The 22637-nt window shown below is 42.0% G+C and overlaps 1 long non-coding RNA gene across 2 annotated transcripts in view; it reads left to right on the top strand.

Moving 5' to 3' along the window:
- Positions 1–22637, top strand: part of LOC132247719 (uncharacterized) — a 39748-nt gene that overhangs the window by 14339 nt on the left and 2772 nt on the right. For both annotated transcript variants that reach the window (XR_009459060.1, XR_009459059.1), the window contains 2 exons: positions 12019–12083; positions 22183–22281. This is a non-coding gene — a long non-coding RNA (uncharacterized LOC132247719). The remainder of the gene's footprint in view (positions 1–12018; positions 12084–22182; positions 22282–22637) is intronic.

Here is a 22637-nt window from a genome sequence, read left to right as displayed (position 1 = left end):
ACCCTCCACAGCAGGGTAGTACTTGTACTTACCAAGTACCAGTAAAAGCCATGTTATCCAGCACTTTATTAACCAGCATGCCAATCGACACAGCAAAAGCAAAACTGGAAGTCCTACTTCTGATTTCGCTGAGTCCTGCTTTGGCCGACATTGGACCATGGCCTGGGGCAAAGCAGCCTGCGTGGGGGCCCCCCTACCTGTCCCCTGGAACACTGATGCCGGGGGGGGCAGCGGCTCACCAGACATGGTGGGAGTGGCGGCGGCCTGAACAGGCAAAGACACCTGTTAGCACCTCTCAGGTAACTGGCATATTTGGTTATCCAGCACCCCCCATTCTCCATGGGTGCTGGATAACAGAGTATTAGTTCCCTGCACCTTAGTAGACACTGGCCACATCTACACGAGATGCTGACTGCACAATAGCTTGTTACTACTGTGCAGTAGCATTGCACAGCACGAAGCATAACGCAATGCTACTGTGCAGTAATAACAAGGTGCTGTGCAGTTAGCATCACCAAGAAGTTGTTTGGGAATGCTGCTATGCAGTAACACCGGTTACTGTGCAATAGTTTAGTACTTGTGTATGCAAGTACTAATGATTGTGCAGTAACAACATCATAGAAGAGTTCGTTTTCCAAGTTCATCCAGTTGCATTATAAATCAGACAATTTACTGGTGGGACAATATCAGTGTAAGCAAAGGGTAGCCAGTATATAGGATTGGTCAGATGGTTGCTGGTGCTAGTTTGGATCTTTCACTGTCCTGTGCTGGAGAAACCAGATACAGTGATTCCCATATGGTAGCTATCCAATTTCAATGGCCAAAGCTTACCACCTGCTCACAGGGATCTGTGGAAAGAGTGAAACTCATTGAGAGCTGTCAAAAGGCCTAACACCCCCTGAAATCCCATTGGCCCCCAGAACTTTGATTTCTTTTGCCAGTTCTTCAGCCAGCATAAACACAGATCTCAATAGAGTTGCAACAATTGGACAGAGACCCAAAAGAGAGAATCACTTTTTCCAGCCCTCTCTACACAATTAAATTTTATCCAGAATTAATACCAATATATATGTAGTATTCAGTACCTTTCGGCTATGAAAAATGAGAACCAAGGTCTTATAATGGAATTTGAAGACTACGTAGTGGGAGGCCAAGATAATACAACAGGAATCAGTGATTTTTTTTCATGATTATCCATAGCCATTCACTGAAAACATCCTGTATAATTTTTATTTTATTTTCAAGTGAAAAACTAACACTTCTTAGATTTGTTAAGCATATCCTGTCCTGTTGTGCTCTTTCTTTCTTCTTTCTCTCATACACACACCAGGATGCTAATGAGAACTATGTGTGTGTCCAGAGAAGTGGGGGACTTATGGAATGCTTATTTTTAAATTAAGTAGCCCCTGATTCAGCAAAGCATGTAAGTACTTAGGTGCCTTGTTTTGCTGAACTAGAGCCTCAAAGACAAAATGTCCTTAGTCTACAATAAAATGTGTACTTTTCTGGTCAATATGTCTGTTACCAAAATGTCGAGAGCCATTCCAAAGGATCAAACAGTGTCTATAGGATTTCTTCAAATTCCTGACAGATATTTTTGGGGCAGTGTAATAATATCTCTAGGAATTTTCAAACCTCTACTTCCTTATGTCTGTCAGTAAGTAGCCCATGCACAAAAGCCCTTTGGTACATGCAAACATGTGATGAAATAGGGCATTTGAATTTCTGCCTCTTTCAGTCATGCCTCCGTATGCAGCTGCATTCATTCTACCCGTAGTCGATGCAAGAACAATCCGACAAAGCTGCTAAAACAAAAAGTATCTTGGTCAGATTGAACTAGAAGTGAGAATGAAAGAAGACCAACCACAAATCTGAATTAGTTCTGCCAAGCTGGGTATGCAGACAGAGTGTTATGTTACTGAAGTACAGTGAAGCCATGAAGCTGGATAGTAGACAGATAATGGGAAAGTTCAAATTTTATAGACGTCTTTCATTACTGAATCAAGTACCTTATTTCCTATGTAACTGACTACTTCTAAATGTAGAAATATTCGAACTATTCTCCTGAATTTATCTCCAATTCCAGCTTGATACAGGCTGTCTTAAAAGAGAATCCTTTGAAAAGAGAATTGCTGTGAGGAGTTTATATTAGCTCCTTTTTGAATGAAAAGCCATTCTACCTGCTATCTGGCACAAAGTCTATGTGCATAATTAAAAGCAGATATTTCAAAGACTGTTAGTACCCAGCAGGGTCTTGAATATTGAGACTGGTGAAGAGTTCCACTGCATCAAGACAGTGTTTTTCATCCTTTGCAGACTCTGGAGAAATTAACCAGCAATGTCTGACCATTATTATTACTTTCTGTAGCAGAAAGAGCATTTTAAATAACTTTTGCCATGAATAAACTGTTGTTTTAAGCAATTCATCAAACGCGCTAAGAAACTTAATGAAACTTCCCTTGTTGAAGCTTCACTGATTTAAATAATTCCAGAGACTAATCAACCATGGTGTCAGGGTGAATATGCTCTGTTTTGGTATTCAGTTAGAAAGAATAAGATATCATTCCTAATTCCAAAGTCATATGAGGAACAGAGTACCCTCAATTTCCTCTAGTTAGGAAAAAGTTTTTATTAAATATGAAAGTGGTATGGATATAAAGATTTCCATTTTTAAACAGTTTTCCATCAGCAAAAAGATGTTTATTAAAAAAAAAAGATTCCCTCAAATATAGTTGTTCTTCATCCCCATTTGTCCCCATTATTCTATCTGTCCCAAATATCAAATATCTTTGAAGAGGGGTTACGTTTTCAAAGACTGTCTCTCAAATGTAACAAGTAGGATGAAACTAAGCACATCATGCTGCTTGATTCTGCAGGTCCTTCGTAGTCCTTGTATAAGACTTATTTGCCTAAGTAAGGATTTGTAAAACTACATCCATGGGTGGTTCTAGGATTTTGAAAAAAGGAGTGCAGATGGTCTGGCACATCATCACATAACACACAATACCTATTTTTCTCCGGTTAAACAGAAACTGTAAGCTTTATTAGTATACCAGGGGGCTAGTTCTATATTATTCAGTTTAAGATTAAAGCAGAAACAAATATAACCTGGCTATGTGCACTAATTTGCTAGATAATATATTAAGTTAAAAAAACACAACAAACCAGACAAAAAATAGTCAAAGCAGTCAAAAGATATTCTGTTGTTAGTCTTGTAGTCATTAGAGATAAATGTACATTTCCTAATCAGACTGAGCATCCAATACGTCACTGTTAGTTGCTTCTACATCTGAGTTGATATTACCACACCTAAATTAAAGTTTTTAGCTAGAGTTAAAACAGTCTGTGTGGCCATGAAATAAAAAAGAGACATTACCAGGAATGACCAGCACACAGCAGAATGGCAAAAGAATTGGATTGTTTGAATAATGGAATATCAAGACCCTTAAAAAAGTTAGAGGGTTAGAGGGTAGAGTGAAGGGGAGAGATTAGTAGGAATCAGGGAGACGATGATGAGCCATGAAGTCAATTGACTTTTAGTGCTGCTGGAATAGAAATATTACTGTCCCACCCAGGCAGTTGCTTTTAGAATTTGGATGGAGCAGACATCATAAGGGAGGGGGGAAGTGAAGGGGGAAGGGGAACGATGAAACTGCACCACTGCATGCTCCCCTGACTACATCCTAGAAATATTGGGCCTGACCTACTATTTCCTCAACTTTGTAGAGTCCTTTACACGAAAACAATTTTGCTTTGGGTAAGATTTTACATTTGCCTCCTGTTGGTCTAGTAGGTGGAAGGCAGTAGTGAACTGGGATTTTTTTTCATTAATTTTTAAACATCTAGTGCAGCTGTGTATGGTCTCTCTTCAGAACACAAGTGTCCAAATAGAATCAGGATCATTCTGTTTTTTAAAAAAGAGCAAGGAGGGGGAAAATGTGTGCCTGATTCAATACAAATTTGCTCTCTAATATAAATATTTTCTGCTGTTAACATCCCTATTAACTGACCTTTCTCTCAGACTATCAAAAAATGTATGAATGAATGAAAAGCTGATTTAGCTGATGCTGGCATTTACCAGTGTAATTTAATGCTTTTCTCCAGTTCTGTTTTTCCGTCCTCAAAAAGATTACTTGAGCCATTTCTTGAAAACCCTTGTTCACATTATTTGTCCTAGTCAAATCAATGACGCTACTTACAGAATAAGGATTACCTGTCCAAGGTATTGTTTGTGGGACTGGGCATTTAGTTTGAATATGCATTTCTCTCTTTGCCAGAGGGCCTGACCCACAAAAACCTGCCATTGATTTTAATAGAACTATTCACTTGAGTTGAACTGACTGCAGGATTGGGCTAGGAAGTAATACAGGTTACTTGAATAAGTTTTGATTATTGATCAGGCATGGATCATGGCTAAATAATCCTGTAAACCTTGCTTATATCCTAGGGTTTATTTTTAATCACCTGTTGGTGAATCTACACATGCAATTAATCTGAAGCAATAAACTCTGGAGCAGTTTGAGCCACAGTAAACTGCTTCCAGGCACATCTACATGTGCATCCAGGAAAGCAGTAATTTGCACCAGGCCTGGGGATATGGGGAGGTCAGTCCCAAGGCTCCAAGTAACAGTATAGAGTGGTGGAGGGGCTGGCTGGGGCATGTGAGTGCTGAAGTGCAAAACCATGTGACTAAGTGGCAGGTGAGTCTGGCCCTGTGCTGGCTGGGCTGGCTAGGTGCAATTTATGCCCATAGTAGAGTTTACATGTGCATTTATCCACAGTAAATTACCGACTATAAGATAGCTCTGTTGGGGAAGTACTATCTTACAGCAGAATTAATTAATTTACTGTGGCTAATTTATTTCAGGCTCTGGGGCCCAGAAGCATAGCCACCTCCCCTTGTGAGGTCTGCTCCCTACTGGGGTCTCTGGTGTGCCAGCTGGAGGAGCTCCAGGCCGCAGTCCAGAGACTGCGAGCCATCAGGGACTGTGAGCAGGAGATTGACTCCTACTGCCAGGCCCTTCTCCCCCAGGAGGTGGAGGGTAGACCACAGTCTCCCTCCAGGACAAGGGAAGACTCAGGGACCTCCCTTACTGTCCAGCCACAGGGTTGGACCAAGGTGGTCAAGGGCCCCAAGGCCTGCTGCACCAAGGCCCCTGCCCCACTGGAGCTTTGCAATAGGTATGAACCTCTTGCAACCCCAGCAGAGCCTGCTAAGTTGCCAGCTCCCACAGGTAACACAGGCTCTACTGTAGCTACTACCCCCACTCTCCCTAAGACAAAACGCAAAGTGTTTGTCATGGAAGACTGCATCCAGAGGGGGACTGAGGGGGTAATCTGCTGCCCCGACCCCTTAGCCTGGGAAGTTTGCTGCTTCCTGGGAGCCCGAATCCAAGACATTGTGTAGAAGATCCCTAAGCTTCTCCAGACCACTGAACATTACCCTATGCTCCTCATCCATGTGGACACTAATGACACTGCTCGGAGCGCTCCCACCTGGGTCATGAGGCACTACAGGGATCTGGGAGCGGGGCTAAAGGGTCTAGGTGTGCAGGTGGTGTTTTCTTCGATCCTCCCAGTCTTGGGCTATGGGCTGAGGAGGGAGAGGAGGATCCAGGTAGTTAACCAAAGACTGTGGCCCTGATGTCATCGGGAAGGCTTTGGCTTCCATGACCACAGCCCGCTCTTTGGTGAGAGAGGCAGTGAGATGCTGGGAAGGGACAGCCTCCACCTCTCTCCACTGGGGAGGAGGCTTTTCTCAGCCAGACTGGCTGGCCTGCTCCACCGGGTTTTAAAATAAGCCCACTGGGGGATGGGGGGACTACTGCCACTGCTGGCCCACTGAGCAGCCCTTGCAGAGCCAGCAGGCCAAGGAACTTAAGGGAACCCACCCCTGCCCCAGCCCTGGAATGAACTGTAGGCAACACTAGGGCCCCCAATGGGATACTTGTGTGCCTATACACAAATGCCAGGAGCTTGGGGAATAAACAGGAGGAACTTGTCCTCCTGCTAAATGCAAATAACTATGATGTCAGAGGGATAACGGAGACCTGGTGAGACTTCACCCGTGACTGGGCCACAGGTATAGATGGCTATACCCTGTGCAGGAGGGATCGAGTGGACAAAAGGGGCAGGGGTGTAGCTCTCTATGTCAAGGAAAGCTACTCATCCCTTCAAGCCAACGTTAGCATCCCTGGTGGATGACTGGAGACCCTCTGGGGTAAAATCCGTGGGGAACACAACACAGGGTATACTATGGTAGATGTCTACTGTAGACCCCCCTACCGAGGGTCAAGACCTTGACCAGGAGTTTGCCATAGAATTGGCTGACACCACACGCTCCCAATGTATGGTTGTCATGGGAGACTTTAACTACCCAGACATCTCATGGGAGGAGCACTCAGCCAAATCCAAGCGGTCACAAAGCTTTCTCTCATGCGTGGATGACCTCTATCTGATGCAGGAAGTCTGCGGGCCGACGAGAGATAAAGCACTGCTCAACCTGGTACTGGAACTGGGAACAACCTAATCAGCAACCTATCAATTGAAGGGAAGCTGGGTGACAGTGACCACGAGCTGATCATCTTCACCATCTGCCGTAAAGCTGGCAAGTCAGTCAGTAATACAGAAGTCCTTGACTTCAGGAAAGCTGACTTTGACAAGCTCAGGAAGCTTGTCAGGGAGGCCCTAAAGGGCCACAACCCAAAGGGGAGGGGAGTTCAAGACAAGTGGTTGCTCCTTAAGGGAGCAATCCTGGATGTGCAAGCAAAGTCTATCCTGTCTTGGAGGAAAGGCAGCAAAAGGGCACAACAGCCCCCTTGGCTCTCCAGGGAACTAGCAGACCTCCTGCATCTTAAAAGGAAGACCTACAAAGGATGGAGGACTGGAACCACCACCAAGGAGGAATACTCTGCTCTAGTCTAGACCTGCAGAGAGCAAACCAGGAAAGCCAAGGCTGTGATGGAGCTCCAGCTAGCTACAAATATCAAGGACAATAAAAAGTCATTTTTCAGATATGTGGGGAGCCAGAGGAAAAGCGAGGGCAACATTGGACCCCTGCTAAACCAGATGGGACAACTGACAACCGATGCCCATGAAAAAGCAAACTTGCTAAATGGGTACTTTGCATCAGTTTTTCACCAGTCCCATGGGACGCCCTTGCCCACTGTGGATCAGGGAGGCCCAGGTGAGGGAGATTCCTTACCCTCCATCTAAGCTGACCTCATGAAGGAACACCTTGAAAGGCTGGATACCCTCAAGTCAGCCGGCCCTGACAATTTACACCCAAGGGTACTCAAGGATGCTGCGGCTAGTAAAGCAAGCAAAACACTGGCTTGCATCCATAGATGCTTCTCAAGCAAATCCCAAGACGTCATTCTCCCCTTGTACTCGGCCTTGGTGAGGCCGCAGCTGGAGTACTGTGTCCAGTTTTAGGCTCCACAATTCAAAAAGGATGTGGAGATACTTGAAAGAGTGCAGAGGAGAGTGATGCATGTGATCAGAGGTCAAGAAAACAGACCTTATGATGAGAGGCTGAGAGCCATGGGACTTTTCAGCTTGGAGAAGCACAGGCTCAGGGATGATCTGGTAGCCACCTATAAGTTTATCAAGGGTGGTCACCGGGATCTGGGGGAATGTCTGTTCACCAGAGCACCCCAAGGGATGACAAGATTGAATGGTTATAAACTCCACAGCGACCGATTCAGGCTGGACATAAGGAAGAACTTCTTCACTGTCTGAGCCCCCAAGGTTTGGAACAGACTGCCACCGGAGGTGGTTCAAGCACCTACTTTGAACACCTTCAAGACACATTTGGATGCTTATCTTGCTGGGATTCTATGATCCCTGCTGACTTCCTGCCCCTGCAGCAGGGGCTGGATTCGATGATCCTTCAGGGTCCCTTCCAGCCCGAATATCTATGAATATCTATGAATGTCTATGAATGCCTAATACTGCCACACATGTAGACGGTAACACTTTACTGTGCAACTAATTAGTCTACTTCACAGTTTAAAAAGGTAACCCAAATTCCACATTTTCCATTATTAAAATGAAATGCCACTATATATATATATCACTGTATAGATAGCTATAGATATAGATATTTATAAATTAGTGGTGTTTCATTTTAATCATGGAAAAGTGTGGATTGTGGGTCACTTTTTTAAACCAAAAATTGGGAATTTTTTTAAATCAGAGAAAAACAGGATCCCTGGTCATGAGGCACTTAAAAGCCACTCTGACACGTGATAAGCACTTCGACTTTTACTCCATGGTGCATAAGAGCCAACAATCAGTTGTGATACTTTCTTGGGATGTTCTTTGTATATATAGCCCTGTAACTTCAGGACTTGTTACAGGAATGCTCCATGCCTGTATGTAAGTAAATAGATTAATTGGCAGTTAAGCTGTGCTAAAAAAAAATGCTGATTGGTACCTCAATAGTTCCTTGGACTTGTAGGATCAATAAAACTTGTGTAGAGCAAATGACTTTTTCCAGCAGCTCTTTACATCTGCTTTTATCAGATTTCTCCCTAAATCTCTGTGTGGGAAGCACTGCTGTAAGTTTGTTCAAGACAGCTGTTATGGAGGCCCTGTGCACCACAGCATTTATACATATGTTTAACATCCCCCCTAGAATCAATGGGAGCTGAGCACATGTTTGAGAGCTTTGCTGAAATGGGGTCAAAGTGACTGGCATTCACAAGTCGAGGCTCCAGGTACCTAATACTCCCTCTGTTATGAGAACAATTGTTGCTGTTCTTTCCACATTATTTTCCTTATGTGAAATAATCTACCTAGAATGAAAATTCATTATTTTATATTTGCAAAGGACAGCAGGCAACTCTTACTGAAAAGGTGTTTGATTTTGGAAAACAGCACCTGGAAGGCTTGTTTTAACTTCCCTCCTGTCTTCTGGTTTTGGTGTGCTGAGACCTGAGGTGAGAGGAAGGAAGCTCCAACCACCCTCCAGTTTGCAATACAACCTTTGGAAAGCTGTTGTTTTCTCACTGAAACATTGACTAAGGGCACTGAAAGTGTAGTTTGATCTAGAAATATCCTCTAGTGAACATCAAAAACTTGTATGGAGTCTAATCCCAAATTCACTGAAGTCAGTGGAAAGACACTTTTTACTTCAGTGGATTTTGTATCCAGCTCAGACATTTAGACTGCCTGGGAGATACTTCCAGTTTCAATACTAAAGTAATGAAGGCAGCTTTTTTTGTTAACCATGGACTTTCCAACAGGGAATGAGTGGCTACTCCACATGAAAAAACCCGAAAGATTATAGTATGAAAGTTAAAATTAGGGAGAGATTTGTTTGGTTCCAGGTTCTATTTTTCAAATCAGAAAATATAAGGGAGGGGCTGGTTAGGGGGAAAAAAAGAGTCCTAAATTTGGCCTCTTTCTCTAGCATAACTGTAACTACAAATATTATACATTTTTTCTAAACCTCCAGGTAATAAAGAAAGAGCAGTTGCATAGAAACCACAATAGCAGTTATTGCTATATTATTAGCAAAGACCCCAAAGACAACAAAGAGACAGGAAGGAGTCTTGCAAATACTTGTACAAACTATATTTTAATGATGAGGTAATAGCTTTGCATTAGCTGGGAGTTGGTACACAGCTCTGACCTCATAGCTAATGACAACACACCTGAACAAACCATGCTGATCTGGTACTGCTACCCCAGGTAAAACAGCCTTTGAAGTCAATGGGAGGTTTTACCTAAATAAGACTTGCAGGATTTAGTCCTGACCTTCCAGGTCATACTCTAATACATATTTAAATTCAGTTTTAAGTTGGTAACAAGAATCCATTACTGATTACATTTAGAAATCTCCACAGTAGTGCAAGGTCAAATGTAGTAAATTATCTTTAATCATGAATAGAACTGATACTTTATGGAGTTCAAATGTGAAAATTCTTCTGCTTTAATGGTATATGACAGTTTAAATTACCTAATTTAGTTGGGAAAAAAGCTGTTTTAGCTGAACCCTGGCTTAGGCAAGTGAGTAAATATTTGCATGACTAACATCAGTAAAGGAAAAATTACTCAGCCAAGTTTGCTTTTGTTTAGACAAACAGAAGGATAAAAATAAAATTGTCATGTAGAATTAATGCCCAGAGTGATCTTATATTCTCAGTGGGTATGTTTACACGTGTCCCTGACTGCATAGTTGGTACTGCTCAGTCCCAGTGGTGTACAGGTCATTTTCAACCCTTCTGCACAGTAGCAACGAGCTACTGCACAGTAGCTCATTGCTACTGCGCAGTAGCATTGTTGGGCACTAACTGTGACACCAATGCTAACAGTTAGTGCCCACCAATGCTACATCACAGCAGTGATGAGATACATCGCCGTAGCTCATCACTATGGCAACATACCATCTTGTGTAGATGCACCCAGTTACTGTTATTAGGCAGGTCTGTACATTTGGTTGCATAGTTCTAGTATAAAATGTATGAAATTGAACCTTGTTTTAATGTGATAGTCAGGATTTTATTAAATAGAAATGCACACTTTAGAAATAGTCCATATATTGATGGAGTGTTTTAAAACAATCAGATTCAGAAAAGTTCTATTGTTCCAAGGTTTAGAGTCAAAGTGAAAGAGTTTCAACAAGGGAAGGGAGATTTTCAAGGTGTGTTGTCTGGGATTTAAAAAAAAAAAATCTAAGGAAATTAAACCCCACCCATAATGCCCCTTTCAAAACTATCTATGTGATTTAGAAGCACAGGTCTTGCTTACACTGAGTTTTCAAAAGCTTCCAGTTCTCACTAATATTTTTCTTGGGTGTTAAACATTGAGACTGAAATGAGCTCCTTAAGTGCTCTTAAAATTCTCTTGTTGACTTTCAGTGGTGTTTGGATGCCTAATTGCTTTGAGAATCTCATATGTAGTGTCGGAGCAGAGGAGGTATTACTGTGATGTTCATGAATGGACTTAAACTGAAGATCTGGCTCATGACATGTCTTGAACATTCATAGGTTTCCATTAACTCATATTCTGTGGTGCTCAGGTCCCTTAGAACTTTTCTGGGCACGGTTAAGTATTTACATACTCCATCAAGATTTTCAAAAATGCTTCTCCCAACTTTGTTGAATGAGGCACATATAACTGAGTCTGGATGTGCAACTGAAGTCCTCAGCACAGCTCAGCACAACTCTGTACAGCTATTAATTGTTTCATCTGCACACCATGTACTTTTGGATCCAGTTGCAAAATCCTTTCCTCAAAAACACGGGAAAGAAAATGATTCAGATAGGTAGAGAGAACAAGAAATATCTGAGGCTTTGGGGACAAAAAAAAATCAGTAGTAAATTAGCTGGCCATAAAATATTTATCACTAGATCAGATACAATGTTAATTCCCTCATCTGAACCCTTTTGAAGATTCCACAGTTCTGTACCACTCAGAAGCAGCTAGGGTGGCCATCACAGAGGACAGTCCAGTTGTCCTCTGTCCTCTATTGATACAAAACCTGATGCCTTTATGTCCTGTATTTTTCTTTTGAAGAGAAAAATAGAGGACATAAAGGTATCAGATTTTGTATCAAAAGAGGACAGAGTAGCAGAAAACCGGAAAGTCCTCTATGTTAGCCAACCTATAAGCAGCCCAGGAGCAGTAGTGAGCAGTGACCTGGTGTCAGGTTCTCTGGGGAACTAGATGTTTGAGTGAATTCAGTCCAAGGTGCGTCTCTATTTATGTTGATTTCTGCCCTCTGTCATCTCATGTTCTACTTACAGATACCAGAGGACAGAATTTATCACAATGTGGGCTGCTATGTCCCTTGATTGGTGATGCACAGTCTTCTAGCATATTTTCCAAGTGGCTGTGCATTTTTATTAAAAAGTGTATTATCCTTGTTAGTGTGTGAGGCTGGGACTGGGGAGATAAGGATTCAATCTTTGCTCTTCCCCCTAGGTCAATCATTTGATTTTAGTGTGTTCCTCAGCTATGCTCAGTTTCTCCTTTGCTAAATGGAGATAATAGCACTTCCATATTTTACAGAGGTGTCTTCAGGATAAGCCCACTGAAGATTGAGAGGACCTCAGATATTAAGGCAATGGGGCCATGTAAGTACTTTGAGTATAGAGATTATGTTATAGCCTCTTAACTGCTGTATATCCTCTTTTTGTTTGTTTGTTGGCTTGGGGTTTTTTTTTTTTATTTGCTTTGTTGCCTTTCACTCTTATTTACTTGGAGATTAGTGACTGTTTTGAATCTGTACAGCATCTTCCTGTGTGCATAATGTCCTCAGCAGGGAAGAGAGACCACGGTATTTGGTAATAGGCTGGCAAAACAGTGGCTGGGTACTTTGAAAGTTAGACTCTGGAAAAATCCTTTCTGATGTTAGAGCCAGAATGCCAAAGCAATATTCCAGAGCAGGCATCCAATTTCAAAACACCTGCATCACACATCTTTATTTTGGAGAATTCCCCAGTTTTCAGATTGTCTGGAGCTGAGAGCTCTGATTTCCTGCTAGGTTTTTGCTTATGAACTCTAGAAGTGAAAATGAGTCCTTTCTAGGTTTTGAAACCATTTTCAGAAGACATTAAAAAAAAAATTAAGAGCCCACATAGCCATTATGCTGTAAAACAATGATCCCCTATTTCAAAACAAAGCTGTGGTCAAATACCACTGAGTAGCCCTCCCTATTTTAGAGGCTGTTTTATATCTCAATTAACTATTAGTTTTGCTGGTCTCAGTTAAGTTCTCTTCTCACCTGCTTGTTCACTCTCTTAACAAAGAGAACATTCCATGTTATCTCCACTTCCTCTGGAGCAATAAGCCTGGGTAGGGCTTCAAGGATGACTGCTAGCCAAAGAGCAAAGAGCTCAGGCCAATGAAAGCCAAAACCACCCTTCCTTGAGAGACACTGCTGGTGCACAAACAACCTGTTGGTGATCAGAAATAGACAGGTAACCCACGTAAACAGGGAGGTGGTAGGCCACACTATCTCAGTTTCCTAAACAGGGAACACTAAATGCCTATGATGAAGCATCAGAGCAGGAGAAAGAGGATTCCAAAGGCAACACCTGTTATTGATATTTTAGTAAAACGACTGCAAGTTTCATGTCGAAGATTTGGAGAGGACAGAGTGTAACAAATATGCTGAAAGGTCACAAAGATCTCACAGACTTTTTCAGTGTTTTCTTAGTGGAAAGAATTGGAGGCTACAGTGAAGGGAAAAAATGTAGGTTGAGCATGCTGCCAGATAATGTTAATCACCTGTGTTAGTAAAACACCAAGTCTTCCGGGTACAAATTATAGCATTTGAATTCTTCATCCTAGTCATCTCTCTTTTACAGAAATAGATAGGATTCCTTTATTGTCAATATGCTTTCTCAGAGGCAGTTTTCAAAAGCACAGACTTGACAACACTGCATTAAGTTTCCAGACATCTTTGTGACCTGATCTGTTAGAAAAAGAAGTGATCTGTATTGTAACTATTGGAAAGATTTTTATTTCATATTCAGTTCAGCAAACATTATATGGAAAATGCTTAGGAATCAATGATGACTAGTTTTCAGTAAAATCTTGATTAAATTCCAAATCATCAGGATAAGTCTGTGTGTGTGTGCGTGTTGTTTATATTTATATTTATATTTATACACACACACACACACACGCACGCACATGAAGAAACTTTTAAAAATACCTTAAGGTCTACATCAAAACAAAACATAGGCTACCTACTCTCCAAATCAGCTTACATGTTCTAATCCAGAATGCTTCCATGTTTGATTTTGTGGGGAAACGGGTTTTAAAAGGAGTTGCCCTTATTTAAAATTGACTTAATTGGTTCCAAATTTTGACTTTCAAAAAATATCAGGTGCAGCCAGATGCAGATGTACTTTGCTCTGTTTATCCATCTGTTTTTAGGATAGGAAGTAAAAGGGAATTAGTCAAATTAGTTCATGTAAATGGTAATAAAAGTATGGAATAAGCTACCAATGCTGAAAATTAGAGTGAAGGCTAATACAAAAGTTCAAAGCACTTAAAATATTTCTCTGCTAGAGGAGGATTAAGTAATAAAAAAGCAAAATAGTGGGATACCACAAAAATAAAGTAACTAATACTGAATTTTGGATCAGATGGCATTTTCCTAAAATGAGTTTACATCCAAATGGTTCAGATAGAAACCTGGCACTTGTGAGGACTAAGGATGAACAGTCCTTTATTCTGTTCTTATAATACTGTATGACTTCAGGCAAATTATTTTACTTTTGTGGGGCTCATTTTACTCTTAAGTAAGATGAGGCTAATAAGTGAGGGTGCTTCGAGAGCCCAAATTAAGGGCTAGATTCTGGACTTCTCTATGAGTGGAGTAAGAAGCCTTCTTTTCATTTTCTTTGTAGAGCCAGCCAGAATCACAGCCTCTGTGCTGATGGTTGTGCATGGCTTCTTTTCTCACATTCCCAAATCTGTAGGGGGAGGGTATAGGCATTGGAAGATCCACAATTATGGCAAGGTGCTGCAGCTATACCCACTTCAGCTGTGTGGTGCATGCACAGTGAAGAGTTCACTGCAGATGCGCCAAACAGCTGAAGGCCATGCAGCCACCGCCTCTTCCCTGCTGCCACAATGTGAGATGCCAGTGATGCTGGATGCCAGAGAGCCCTCTAAGATCACAGTTTGTTCTGGCTATAGTCTCTGTTTTCATAGGGCTCTGGGGCCCATGGGATGAGTGCCACTGCTATTCACCCTTCCTTTCTCCCTCCCCTCCTCCACTTTAGCAGCAGGGAAAAACAGGGTATGAGCAGATGTGATGCTTAGCTCTTGCTTTCACACAGCTCCAGTGCCAGGGGCTGAAAGCTGTTAACACTTCAGAAGAAAAACTACCACCATACTAGAATTCTCCAAATCAGTGAGACGGACCCCAAAGAATTCTGACTTGGAGAGCTCCAAGCAACTGCATTTCCTTCTTTAAACACATGTTGCTGGAAAATGTTTGTAACACTAACTACTGGGTAATTGTGGTGACCAACAATCCTCCTATGATTTCCCTGGCAACCCAACAGAGTGCAAGTGCAATGGCTGCAGAAGGAGATTTGCTTCCAAGCAGTTTAACTAAAAAATAAAGTAAAATCTCCTAACCACAACCAACACCATCAAGTATACATATATATACAATGCACTTTTACCTGTGCTATGAGTTTGACATCCAAAATAATGACAGAATTTACTGGAATTCTTCAAGCTGTGTGAATGGAGGGTGTTCAGAGCACACCGTAATTAGTACCATCACAGCTCTGACTTTATGTGGTTTTTACAGGCCGAACCGTGTCTGTTTACTTTGCTTTGGAATTTTGCCTCTGCCCCAGAGCACGTCACTGCTATGAGAATAATACTTAAAAGAGTCAGTTTGGGGTTTGGAAACCAGGAGCATCTTATCTGAGGCATTTAAATGCTTATTGCACCAAGCTCAGAGAAGTTAGAGATGACTAAGTTCTGCTAGAGGGAGATGAAGGGGTCTGGATTGTCTAGGGCCTTACTCAGTGGAGACTGCTTAAAGACAGGTTAAAATCACTTTCTAAAGAGTTCCCAGTGTAGACTGGAATCAAAATATGCAGTTTGGATGCATGCCACATATACTGACACTCCGTGCTTTTTTTCTTTCTTTCTTTTCTAGTGAATGGGTTCTTCTCTGAACTTTTAAAATGAGCAATCGGTGAAATAGCACTGAAATGCTTTGCAGCAAAAGTGCATTTGAATGAAGAGGTAAAGGTCACAAAACATAGAAAAGGGAGTTCCAAGAATAACAGGCAGCAGAGAAGATAACAATTTCAGTTGTGAGGTTACTAAGGAATGGATGAAGGATTCTGAAGGAGAGACTAGGAAGCATAGATTTATTTGCGTCCAAGTTACAATGAGATATAAGGCTTGATAGGAGAGAGGTAAGGATATAGAGACAAAATTAGGATTCAGCATGATACAGAAGTACCTAAAAATGAGAAAGGAAGTACTTCAGCCCATTCCCCTGGGTACAGAACTTCTATACGTTGCCATCACTAACATTACAAACATCTCCGTAAGAAACAGATGATGAGTATTTTGTGTGTCTTGTATATGGAAAAATACACACCCACACAGATAAGTGAAACCTGAATAAAGTCATAGTTTTGTTTAGGTCACACAGGAAGTGTTCAGTCTGTGAAAATAACATCCTCAGTACCAGTCTTTTGTTTGAACTACAAACACCCTTATGCAGTGATTCTCAACCTTTTTAAACTCAAGGCACCCCTCAGAAAATGTGAGCTCTTAGCTTTCACTCAGTTTTTGACTATGGAAAATAATGGAGTAATTATTCTGTTGCCAAAAACTCAGAAAGACCACAACAGGTCAACATATTTTTGACACTATGGATTCCTATTTGGAATCTCTGGGTTTATCTTGTGGCTCATATGCAGGTGTTTGCATACCTAAAACGACTAATATTGTGTAGCACCCTTAAAATGATCTTATGGCACCACTGGGTGTCGTGACACTCTAGTTGAGAATCACTCCTCTTATGGATAGAACATTAAGGAAGATGATGAGGAACTTTTACCAGTAATAAATGCAGCAATTATACATTGTTGTCTATGATATTATTGTGTAACTTTTCCTAAGTAGTTGAGAATTATGGGTTGGATTGTCACCCAGTGTAAAACTTCAGCACTGACTTCCAAAGGACCATGTGAATTCATGGAAAACTTTCAAACTAGCCTGAAATCTTTCTTTTATAAAGATTACAAATTTGGTTGATAAAGGTAATACCATATTACCTCATAAATTTGGGTATCAAAAACCCAGAATTATCAAAAATCTGGCACTTCCCCCCGCAGCTCTAGGACTGGCCATCACTCCCTGCCACCCTCCCAGTGTACATGCACACCCCCCTACACCTCACCATGCACACACACACACAGCCCACCTTAAACACACCACAACCACATCCCACAGCCCCCACACACAATATACAAGAGTAAGACTTTATTTTTTCGTTATTATGCAATCTCCTCTATATATACGATGCAACCCCTATCATGACAAAAAAAAAATTATAATAAAATTAAAATATGTTATAGTAGAGTTTTGACTTTTAGGCTAGGGACAGACAGTCAAAAAGCCTGAGCCTGAATTGATTCATTTTTTGCAGGTTAGTCTAATCTGGCTAGGCTAAACTGGTTTGTAACCGCAGACATCCCCTCTGGACTGAAAAAAATCAGACACATGCCTACAGTAGTTCAGGCTAGAAGCAGGGGTGTGCTAGAGCAGCCCTCCCTTCCCCCAGAAAAGTGCTGAGCTGAGGGGGGCATGGCCAGGCCCCAGAAGGACTCTATGATTAGGGAGGGATTCCCCCTCCCCCCCCCACACTTGAGCAGTGCAGCAGGGAATATTTATCACCCCTAACTCAGTGTTTATCAACCCATTAAAAAAACAAAGTCTCTCTCCATTAGCTCAAGCTCTTCTTAAACAGCTTTTCCAAGGAAGGACATTAAGCTACCTGTTGATTAGCTCCAAAAAGCCTGTCTTCCTTTGTCATCTACAGCATGGACTATAGTCAGCATGTGGTCTGCTAGCTAGTGCTGAAGTGTCTGTGTAAGGCAGAGGGGTGGGGGGAATAATCCCTGTTTAGCAGGAAGAAGTCAGGGAGATGCCTGCAGTCATGTTGAAGCTGCAGCCAGGGAGCAGAGGGGAGGGGCTAGCCCTACTGTAGAGCAGAGAGCCCCACGCAGCCCAGAGAGCATGCCTCGATGCTTGGGGAGTCTGGTGTAACTTAAATGAGCAAGGGGTCTGAGACAGACATTGCATAACCCAGTCTGAATCATATCAGTTAAGTCTGATACTACATTCAACCAGGTTTATCTCAAATCAGTTTCAGTCATTTTCAAAATGGCTTATGTGTGCCAAACATCTGTTCTGTTACAGGTTTAAACGAATTTCTGATCACTTAAACTAGTTTATGTGTAATGTCTGTCCCTAGCTCTAGTGTAGGATTTGGTTTTTTTCTGGTTCTAAGATGGCATCCTGCCCTCCAAAAAGGAGTATTGGGGGTGGGACAGGAGGAGAGACTTCCAGTGGCAAAGGTCAGCAGTTAGGGGGCCGGACTTCTAGCCCCAACATGGAAACCAGCGGGTGGAGCAATTGTCAAGGGGTGAAGCTACCCATGTGGCCCTAAAAGCTCACCAAAACTCATTAAGCAGCCCTTCAGCTGAAATAATTGCCCACCCCTGGCTACGTATGCTCTTGAGCATATTAACAGAGAAACACAGAACAGAAGTAGAGTCCTGTGTTATAAAGGAAATTACACTAGGAGCATGGACAAGCAACTATTTTACTGTGAGGGATGAGTAGCTTAGCCCTCCAAATGGGGTAAATTACTGCAGTTTAGAAGCCTTTTACCATGGAGTAAAAGTGCATCTACAGGCAGTTACCATGGAACAGCTGACATGCTTTGAAGTCCTATCACTATTTGTCCCAGGGTAAAAGATTTAATGAGCCACATGTTGCTCATTAGCAGGGCTCAGTAGGCACTATTTTTCAGTTCACATTGGAAGATACAGATATTCTCAAAAGTCAAGCTGTATATATAAAGGCACAGACAGAAGTGCAGCTCCCCGCTGTAACTGAGAACACTTTGCAGGAAGCATTCTGAGTTACAATGATCCCCTGAAAAAAACACAAGTTCACTATTTGTTCCAGGAGGAAGGGGAATCCAGCTGCTGACTGGGAGCCTGCAGCCAGTGTCCCCTAGCAACAGCTCCTCCTCCCTGCCCACCCACACTGTTTTCAGAATAGGAGGGGGGAAAGGGAGCAGAGGAAGCTTGTTTTTTGGGTGCCCCAGCCAGTGCTTGAGGGTGAGGTGGATGAGTTGGAGCCTCCCACCTCAGTGGGGCTGCAATGCACCCTCCAGCAGGGACTGAAAAAAACCCAGACTGAACTCCCTCCGCTCCTTTTTCCCCTTTCTGTTCCAAAAACAGCTCCCCTGGCAAGTAGGCAGACAAAAGTTACAGAAGATGCTATGTTTTGAAATCTTCATCTGAACCCTCACAAGGGTTCAGAGTTTAACCCAATCAGCCATTTCTTAAGCTGTCTACAGCCATGTACTTGTGTTTGGTCACATCTATAGACCTCGTTCTATGGCCAGATCAGGTGAAAATTGTCACTTCTGTCTATGCCCTAAATGTCTGTTGTTGTTCTTGTTTATTGTTGATGATGATGTTAATCTGGGCTATAAAATAGAAATGTCAAACTTTTCTTTTAAAAATATTTAATAAACAGGATAAATCAAGCAGAAGCAAAGGATTATTGGGATCTAAAGCCAAGTCCAAACATTACACTTTTACTGTTAGAAGTGCTAGGGTCTAAGGACCCTAGTAACAGAACAGAAGGTCAGCATACATAGACTGGTTTAAAAATGATGGAACCTAAGATAGATCTGGATCAATGTGCACTCAAACTTAATCCAGACTTTAGAAAGGATGTGGAGAAGCTTGAGAGTCCAGAGGAGAGCCATGTGCATGATCAGGGGTCAAGAGAAGAGGCCTTATGAGGAAAGGCTGAGAGCCATGGGATTCCTCAGCCTGGAGAAATGAAGGCTCAGGGGTGACTAGATAGTAGCCTATACGTACATGAGGGGTATACATCAGAAACTGAGAGAATGTCTGTTCCCCAGGGCACCCCAAGGGAAGACAAGATCTGAGAGCCACAAACTGCTGGAAGACCATTTTAGACTGGACATAAGGAAAAGCTTCTTTAATGTCCAAGTCTGGAATAGACTCCCTCCTCTTCCCCCCCCAGAAGTGGTGCAAGCACCTACTCTGGATAGATTTGAGAAATGTTTGGATGCTTACCTTGCTGGGGTCAACTGACCCCCGCTGATTTCCTGCCCTTTGGGCTGGGGGTTGGACTTAATGATCTTGAGAGGTCCCTTCCAGCCCCAACATCTATGAAATCTATTAAATCTATTAATTAGTTTAGGTTAGAACAGTACATTGAACTTCTGTAACTGATTCCCTATCAGTTTAAGTTAGGTAACTGTCTACCAGGTGTCTTTGTGTCCTCTCCCCCTCACCCCACCCAAAGGGAGCCATGCTAGCATTTGCACCATGTTTGACTGCATAAAGACAAGTGCCCAGCTGGCCCCATCCCTGGGTTCTCACAGATTGAGATGCTTGTGGCTGATGATAGGGGAGTGGACAGGATGGGTGTTCGGCCATGCTTTGAAGCCTGATCATGTTCCCTGGGGCTGTGCACACCCCAGGGAGCACAACTGGGTTTCAGGGGATGACCAAACACAGTTGCCTCTGCTATCTGCCCACAGTTGACATATGCCTATGGCTGATGGTGATAAGCTGGAAGGGGGAGTGTGGGGGGGGGGGTACTCAGCCATGTTCAGCAGCCAATTAAATGTGGCCTAGCCACTTGGCTATGCTCATCTTCACTCAGCAGTCTCCAGTAGCCCAGGGAGCCCTCTGTGAGTCATTCAGGAACGCCTCCAACTTGCTGGCCTCAGCCCATGTAGACAGCCTGTGTTTACCTCCCTGCCACATGCCATACCAAGGGGTGCATCTGTGTTCTGTTCATTTCTGAACTAACCTACGCCACTTGAAGAAACCTGCATAAGTTTGATTGATTCCACCTTGGGCTTTTTGAATGTCTATACTTAATCTGAGAGTAGAAGTAGGAATTAACAAGAATTATTAATCATGGTAAGAATAAGAATAATAAAGACTGGAGCCTCTCTCCTATGCCACTTTTATCTTAGGGCTCATTAACTACAAAAGATAATGGAAATTGGCTAGCAGACTTCAGAATACTTGTATAATCATTAGGAGCTGGAAAAACCTCTACCAGCTTGCCTGCAGTGGCTTGGATAAGAACTGTTGGATTCATTCCAGAAATGAATATTGCAGCTGTGATGAGCCTTGTGTTTGGTCTCTTCTTTTTAGGGGGAATTTTTCCTCACTTCCCAGAGCCAGCAAAGTGCACCATTTAAATCCCATGCAAACCTTCACAATAAGGTTAAAATGGGATTAAGTGGTCATGGGCCTTTTAGTTCTTTGCATAGAGATGGATTTCATCACTAAGGTCTGCAATTTTCACTAAGGAGGACAATGAAATATACATACAAAAGGAACCAGTGACCTTCTCACTCATGTCCTTCTATCAATTGCATAGTATCCTAGTTTACAAACATGTCCAATATGCATACCCAAGAAAGGAAGAATGGTACTTTGCCATTTACCTGACACACCATCCTTTCTTTCTCCATATGTTCATCTTTTTTTGCTCATCTGTTATTTTATACTTACTTTCTTTTGGGAGGTACAACCAATTTATCTCCACCCCCGCAACCCTCCTCCCCCCCTCCCCCCGAGAGAACAAATTCTGAACCATCAGTATAGCACCCAAAATTTGAGCATCTTAATGTTGAAGAAGAGACATTATAAAGCATTAATTATTCAGATAAGGAGGGTTTCCCTTCCCTTCTGTATACAGTACAGATGCAAGGTACTCTTACTAGGAATAAGAATAAGTTTCATGAGTTTTGGTGCCAAGCCTAGCTCCCACATGAGAATGCTCCTCCCTGACCCCTGTCTCTGAGGACCTGCAAAGCTCTCTCTCAACTAGTTTTCACAGCATCCAGAATTCAGATGGAAAAATTGTACACATAGCAACCAGAACTTGATCTCTTAAGTGGAACTCTGTATGTATATTAAAGCCAAATGAGATATTCTGGCAATAGAATGTTTGTTTAAAATTTCTCTTTAATCAGTCTTTCAGTTTTACTTTTGAAGTATAAAAAGGTATATTCTCCGACATGCCTCAGATGACATGGAAAAAGATAGTCTATCAACAATGCTGGAATATCATTTAGAGATATTCTGTGGAGTTATTCCTCCAACAGTCATCCTTGTGGAGTTATCCCAAATAACACCAACTGAGAATCTGCCCCATAATTTTAAAAAAGTCATTTAAGACATTCCTTTTATAATAATGCACCAGTATTTTGACTTTGATCACCTTATTGTGTATGCAAGAATTTACTCAAACTGCAGGCAAAACTGAAAAAAACAAAGTAAACTAGATTTATTATTATTGTTGTTATTGTTGTTAGATTAATTGGGTGCTAAATCAGTGTTTAGTTCTTATTATTTTGACTTGCCTGGTTTAAATTTTAAGGCACATCACTGACTGTTCATGACTGAGTTATAATGACTGAAGAGGAATTTAATGCTCATATCTTTGGAAAACCATTTAAAGAAATAACAGTAAGGAGAGGTAAGCTGTTAAAAAATCACTTTGAATTATTTAAGTCCTTTTTCTTGTGCCACAGATGTTCTGTCAACTAGAGCAGAGATATTCAGAAACCACATAATGACTGTTAAACCCTGAAACTGAGATTAATTAAATGTCTGCTGCTCCTCACACAATGTAGACTCCAGAGCTTGTCAGTCCTTCCCAGCTTCTGAAGATACAGCTGTGCAATATATCAGGAGTATACCTTGTCGTCTTAAAATATATTATTATAGCAAGTGTAATTTTTTTTAAAGAAAGGTTAATATTTTACCCATTCTCTGAGTGTCTTGCTGCTGTTTAGAGAAAAGAAGTAAGGGTTCAGCAGCATGTGATACTTC

The sequence above is a fragment of the Alligator mississippiensis genome, chromosome 1 (assembly GCF_030867095.1).
Source record: "Alligator mississippiensis isolate rAllMis1 chromosome 1, rAllMis1, whole genome shotgun sequence".
Classification (NCBI taxonomy): domain Eukaryota; kingdom Metazoa; phylum Chordata; order Crocodylia; family Alligatoridae; genus Alligator; species Alligator mississippiensis.
The sequence above is the reverse complement of the archived record's forward strand: the minus strand, read 5'-3'. Positions and strand labels throughout refer to the sequence as shown.